Source organism: Porites lutea, chromosome 2, assembly GCF_958299795.1.
Source record: "Porites lutea chromosome 2, jaPorLute2.1, whole genome shotgun sequence".
Classification (NCBI taxonomy): domain Eukaryota; kingdom Metazoa; phylum Cnidaria; class Anthozoa; order Scleractinia; family Poritidae; genus Porites; species Porites lutea.
This window is the reverse complement of record NC_133202.1, coordinates 32,672,947-32,679,944: the sequence shown is the minus strand read 5'-3', so window position 1 is coordinate 32,679,944 and position 6,998 is coordinate 32,672,947. Positions and strand designations below refer to the sequence as shown.

Below are 6,998 nucleotides of genomic sequence, written 5' to 3'. Positions count from 1 at the left end.
ATTATAACCACGCCGTACTCGCGACCTTAACGCGTCCTTTCATTCAATTCCAGAGCTTCCAGCTGTTTGAGGGACGCCATATCGCTCAAAAACATTTACCCTTAAGGTTCCCAAGCATTTTATGCTTGAGCGTTTCCGGTAATTTTCTAATCTGCTGTTGTTTCTATAGCAAACGGCTAATGGCTTTTGGCATCCATGAAATATTGAAGCACGTGGTTACATTCCATCAGAGCGTGATGGAAGCTGATATTGCTTTGCAACAGAATTGATCTGATTTAATGGACCAAACTCATTCAATATCTCCATACTGTAAGACGTTTTCGGGAGTTGAAAATACTAGTAAAGGTATTCACTGATGTGTTTATCTGACTTAAATAACTTTAAAAAAACTGATTAAAATAAGTGAACTGCCACAAGTCTGGTAAATAATATTTTTCATTTTTTTTTTGAATTTGTTGAGCATAGCCGAATCTCCTCGCATTGAGTTTACTTTTAAATTACCTCTATTTACAAAAAGGCGAGACATGTAGATGATACTGAACGTAACTGATATGAAAACTAAAAACAGAACTCTGCAGGTTGAAAATTACGAGGCAATCATCTTGACGCAAAATTCGTCTCGCGAATCGTATCATCCTTATACCCGGGCCTTATACCAGACAAAACACTTAAACACACGAGGCGTTCTGCACACAGACTATAATTCGCCTCAGGCTATTTTCACACTTCGTTTCTATATCGGATAGCTTTTGCGTCGGCACGAAAACCAGATCGGATACTGGCTTTTGTTCACAAACGGAGATTCGGCGCGATTTCAGTAACGGAGCGAAGCTGCGCGGCGCCGATTTCTAACGGAAGTGGAGAGTCACATAAAGGAGAGGTGTTCAGTTAGTTTCAGGGAAACTCAGCGATGTGTTATGAATTTTCTGCAAGTTTTAAACTGAGTAGCCAACGTGCTGCGAAATCGTGTTTTGTTCCTCTTGTGTCAGTTAACATTGACTTGTTTCGATGTTTTTAAACATTTAATTACAATAGGTAGGTGTCTCGCATTTAGCCATAATGTTATTTTAAATATTAAAAACACAATGTCGCGCTGATTACCAGAAAGCCACGAAAAACTGACATCCGTTTTTGTCCCTAAAACTGGTGCCAAATGGTCAAGGCAGGTTTAAAGACACGAGTTATTAATTTCTCATTTTTTAGCAACTTATAACAAACAAACAGGTGTTTTAAAGACCCTATTTGACTCTCATTAAATCTAAGAGGGTCTAAGAGACAGAAGAACAATCTGAAAGCCTTATATTCTCTGATAAAAACCAGCGCAATTAACCAAAGAAATCAAAATGAACAAGTTTCAATCAAGCTAAGTTTTCTCATGTGGAAACGTTCCATTCGTTCTAGGTTATTACGACTCTTCATATTATCATAATTATAATAATTAACTGTTCGACTGTGGACGAACCTATACAGCTGCCAACATTATATGAAACAAACAGACTTTAATTAAAGTTATCCGTTCTTGATTTACGTTTACTTGACATCAAGGCAAGGAAATAGGTTGAAAAGAAAACGGTTACGTAAAGGAAGGGCTATGAGACAGTATGTGATTTCTTTACTAGTTTGAACAGTGAAAACCGCAACTTAGAATCTAATTGTTTCTTGGTCACCTCAGCAACAACGCATTCTGGCTACCAAAAGTGTTCTTTTTTATTACAATAATTGTGATTGCATGTAAATACCGGCAATTTATGGCACTAACATTACCTTGTGAGCAGGGTTTTCTCTCGTACATCGCTTTTAGCGTTAACAAAGTCGTTCGCGTGGCTTGTCAGTCGCACCTTGGTTTGTTTTTTCGCCCCGGGAGAAACGTGAGAAACGCTTCTCTCGGGGCGTAAACAAATCAACTACTCGACAGACAAGCCACGCGAACGACTTTGAAAACGCTAAAAGCCATGCAAGAGAGAAAACTCTGCTCGCAGGATAACATGAAATTAAAAAAAAAAAATTAAGGCCCCCTTGCAAGCGTCAAAAAGCTAAATGTCCCATCACGGTTACTATGGTCAATGGATTATAGCACAGAAAAATGTTTCAACTGCTAGACAACGGAACTTTAGAGCCAAGCCGCTCCTGTAAAACAATCATAGAAAATACATTTCGACAAGCGGTTGCTTTTTCTGTGGATTAATTCTGTCTTTCCATTGAAGGGCAGAAATGAAATATTTCAATAGTTCTAGGAATTGAGGTTTCTGGGTAACTGACCACCTACCCCTCCCTTAAGTCACAATTTTGCCACGTTAGAGAGAAGTAAGTGTTAACGGTTGACTTAGGGGAGGGGTAGCTCAGGTCAAAAACCTTTTTCAGTGCAGAGGGCCACTCAACGCGTCAGATAGCCGAAATATTGGCCCCAAATAAATCAGCCCTTTGTCGTATTGCCAGCCTTGCTTTAATTCCTAGTTCAGGTCAGTTACCCAGAGATTAAACCTGAATTGATCCTAGTTCTGAACACTTAGTGTAGAGAGATGAATAGCACTGATAACAGATCGATCAGAAATCAATAGCTGTCAGTGTTATTAACAAAGAATAACAAGAGTGTATAGATCTGCTGGTAAGCACTGGTTGCCTTTTGTCTTGTTAGCCAAAGCTAACTGAAGATGTTTGCTAAGTCGAACATCCGTTAGCTTCCCAGTATCTTTCAAGTTCCTAGAACGCGTCACCGGTTACTGGTGACCTCAGTCGTAGCTCCATTGTTCCGAATTCTATTAATTACCTTTACAGTTTTGTTTTCGGGAAGAAAGGATATACCTGCGTTACAGAACGACCACAAGCAGCAGGAAGCCGTGTTTCCCATTTATTGTAAACCGGCTGTAATAGTATCTCGCTATTAAGCCTTGTAAGAGGTGCCTGCTTTGCACCCGAATCGAATTGTGAGAATGCGGCAAATTAAAAGCTTCTCAAATTATTATATTACACTATAAGCCTGACAGTGTTCTCAAATGAATAGCAAAATTTGTAAAAACTTTTGCCAAGTCCCTGGGCTTCATTATTCCTTGCGGCCTACGCGTTTCGGGTCACGTGGTACGAGTTTCGTCTCGGAAACGTCACCGAAATGCACTGACCCTGTCTGTATAGGGACGAGGCAATAAAAACTTATGGATATTTGTTTACCGTGATTTTAAAAAACAGAGATCTTTCTTTCCATTGGAAGTGATGCCGTCAGTTCGTTAGAAGTTTCCGGAAAGTTCATTGCGCAACGTGAAAAATACGTTTCTATCCCCAGTTAGCTATCCGTTTACTATTTCACGAGATTAGCTCAGAGGTTAACCTTATTTACGACTTATTCCAGGTCTCGTGATGCTCTCATTGCCGACAAGAAAGAATACCGCACTGTTTAAAACAGGGTATATATGTAAATTTAGCCCTGATATCCGTTAGTTTAGAATTGTTCCAGAAAAAGATTAAGATGGAGCATTCGCAAAGCTTTCAGTACGATTCTTTTTCTGTCATGTGTAATTTACATTCGCGAGTCTGATTAAGATTAATATGGGACACTCGGTTGTAACTCAGTTCATTTTAATCGTCTGAATCGATGCAATCGTATTTCTGATTTTTAGCTTGTTTCATGATCAGGCACCCATTTGAACGGAGGACGCATTCAAGCTCTGCCGGAAAACTATTAATACCCACGCCCCCACGCAATTAATGTGGCCATCAACAGTCTAAAGACGGATATGACGATCATATAATCTAACGTGACATGCCACGCGTCAGAGTTCAAGGAATAGAATAGACGAGCTATTAATACTCCCTACGTTTGGCGGCTCTTCGCGTGTGGCAATTTCCCGCCCTTGACCTGTCGATTCTTGTAAAAACATTTCAGCACTTACTCCACCTAACAAAATCCCTCGGCCAAAAACCAAATGCCTTTTTTATTTAAAAAAAAAAATGGTGACGGAAGAATTGGTATGAAATACCACCGGGAAATCAGTAAAACAAAAAATACAGTGAAAGCACCTCTTACTATACCAAATAGTTTGCAAGAAACCTGCTTTGCTAACCACTCGGCTAATTTCCTTTATCTGGAAACCTCGTTAATACAGCAATCTCGCTTTTACGACCACGATTCCGTGGCCCAGCGGTAATTCATGGACAGGCTTCCAACTGAGATTTTTTAGCTGGAATGGCCGATTTTTCTAGAAGGTTAATCAGTTCAAGAAGCACCTTGCGTTCGCCTCGTGAGTGCCAGTCGATCGATTACTACACATCCATTTTCCAACCACACGAGACCGCAATGAATGTAAGAGTTAATAACTTAGTTGAGGTTGAGTCAATCAAGCGACACGCGTTCCCTTCTTTTGAGGCTGAGACGAATAAGTGTTTGCTAACAGTAAACAGCATTTGGATGGAACATTACAGTAGATCAATGGAACACAGTGTAACAATATCAGCAGCAAACAGAGACACGTGTGGTCATGAGCCAGTTCATACATTAGTGCATTTTAAAACAATGTTTGATACAATTGAAAAAAGGTATATTTATTATTGTAGACGACAGAACTATTCAATTCGGATTGTAAACTCGGAGCTTAGTGGCCAGTTATCAACTACGTGCAAGTTTATGCTGAAAGGGACCTGTTTCAATATGTTTCAAGAATGGGCAGCCACCGCTTACGAGTTATTGTGAGTTGCACTTACTGTAAGGGCGGCAGATGTATAAGATCCCCGGCCTAATTACACTATATGACCGTCCGACGCGAAATTTATCATGGACAGAAGTCGTTTGTAGTTGTTCAGTACGGAGTCCAAAGACGGTTTGCCCCTTTTTCATTGTGTTATTTCTGTCTGTAATTTTAAAAGGGTTGCATATTAGCTGAAGCAATATATACCTGGAAAACACAAATTCACGGTTTACTCCTTTTAGATCGAACCGGTTTAACGGCTGCACAAGCAAAAACAAAGGATATTAGAAGACAAAAAAGGTTTAATAATGTTCTCTAAATTAATTAGAACTGATTGCAATCAGGGAACACTTAAGGTTCTTTTCTAAAACATAGTGCAGGTGAACTAGTGATATAAATTTAGCCAATGTTGAAAATTGGATAATAAGAGCGACGCTAACCGATAATTTTAAGCATAAACGCTTAGGACGCGTGTCAGCCAAGCTAATAAATCAGTTTTGCTTCAAACAAAGGATATTTTTTGGTCACATAAAAGCTTTTGTTTGTAAAATGTCTTTTTTCATAGCTGAACCAGGTGCTTTATTCTTCCTTTTCCTTTGAGATCTATGTCCCCTTTGTGAGAAACTTTGGACGGTTAGATACTTGAATGAAAAGCGAAACAGAGAGGTTTAAGCTTGCTTTTACCTGCGCGCAAAATTTTCAGCCAAGAAGAAAATGTCCGGTAAATAAAAACTCACTTTACACGCGTGCGCTATTGTAAAGGAGGCGACTAAGCGCGTCGTTTGGAAGCACAATTAATTCAGCTCTAGAATAATTGCAAGCCACATGACATCGAGCTCTACCTACAGAGAAACGAGCGTAGACGCGTCCCTTGCATTTTTGCCCGACTTTTCACTAACCCAGGTCGGTTTCAGAACGACATAAGTCGCTACTATAAATGGAAATTTTAAAACGTATGAGCCCACAGATTTTTTTTGGCCACTCGCAGATACACGTGCCTTGGAGTCCGCTCGAATGGTCACGTGTCTAGAGTTATTGTTTAGTCTGGCACGCGAACGGCTCGCGAGGCAGCTGCAAGAAAACAAACATATGTTTTGAGCAATATCGTGTGTGGCACGCGCCTGCTTTTTTGTTATTTTCAAACAAGTAATTCCTCGAGGGACGCGTAAACAAAACCTTCTGTTCCTTTGATTGCTCGAAATAATGCACTTACAATGTGTGAAATCAGCCTAAGGAAATTATGCTCTTTCAGTCGGAAACAATAGCCACGCAACAGTGAACACCCATTTCTGCTTGAACTACCGCTGGGATTGGCTGGGTATAAAACTGCGACTCCAGGCACTTCCCATTCAGAAACGCTTTGAACTCGACCTGAGCACGTCGCTGAAACCACAGAGCTGAACGCTTTTGCTGAGCTAAACTAGGCTGAAGACATGGAGGATTCCTCTAGGAACGGCTTTAAATATCTGTTCAAGATTTTAGTCATCGGAGACGTCGGCGTTGGAAAAACATCTTTGATTCGAAGATTTACCAAAGGTTACTTCGCCGAGAACATCACGTCAACGGTCGGCGTTGACTTGGACTCGAAAATTGTGAACATCCACGGCGACAGAGTTAAACTTCAGTGCTGGGACACAGCCGGACAGGAAAAATATCGCTCAATAACACAGAGTTATTACAGAAACGCCGATGCTGTCATCATGGTATTTGATCTTACAAACCAAGGATCTTTCGCCAGCATTCCAAAGTGGCTCATGGACGTACAGCGCTACACGAACAAGAACGCAGTCAAGGTTCTTGTAGGAAATAAAACGGACTTGAAAGGCGCCAAAAGAATGGTAAACTCTAGATCTGCAGCTAATCTCGCAGAATTCGAGGACTTGTTATTCATTGAAACGTCAGCGAAGTGGGACGACAACATTGAGACTTTGTTCACGGAATTAGCTGAGCAGCTGAGAGAGAATGCAAAGAGCAAGAGCTTGAATCGACTAAACAGCCCCAGCTGCGTTGTTACTAAGAAGAGTTACAGTATTGTGTCTTACATAAAGAGACTTGGGGAGAAACTTCCCATTCAAAGCCCAGCAAGCCTCTGTAGAATATGAACTTCAAATATCCGGCCTTGATTTATTTCATTCAGTGGCATGATCAGAACTATAGATCGCCCATTATCAATTTTTTGAGTCTTCTTTTTCATGATGAATTATTCAAATTTGATACTTCCCACTGCGGAAATCACCCGAGATCGTGTTGATACAATTAGCGATGGAAAAAGTCAAAATAAGATTTTTTTTTGCTTGAAATCAAGCTCTATCGAATTTTCTT

General features: G+C 40.4%; 1 pseudogene; it reads left to right on the top strand.

Moving 5' to 3' along the window:
* The first annotated feature begins 5,753 nt into the window (after positions 1 to 5,753).
* LOC140928365 (ras-related protein Rab-30 pseudogene) overlaps positions 5,754 to 6,998 on the top strand; it is a 1,444-nt pseudogene continuing 199 nt past the window's right edge.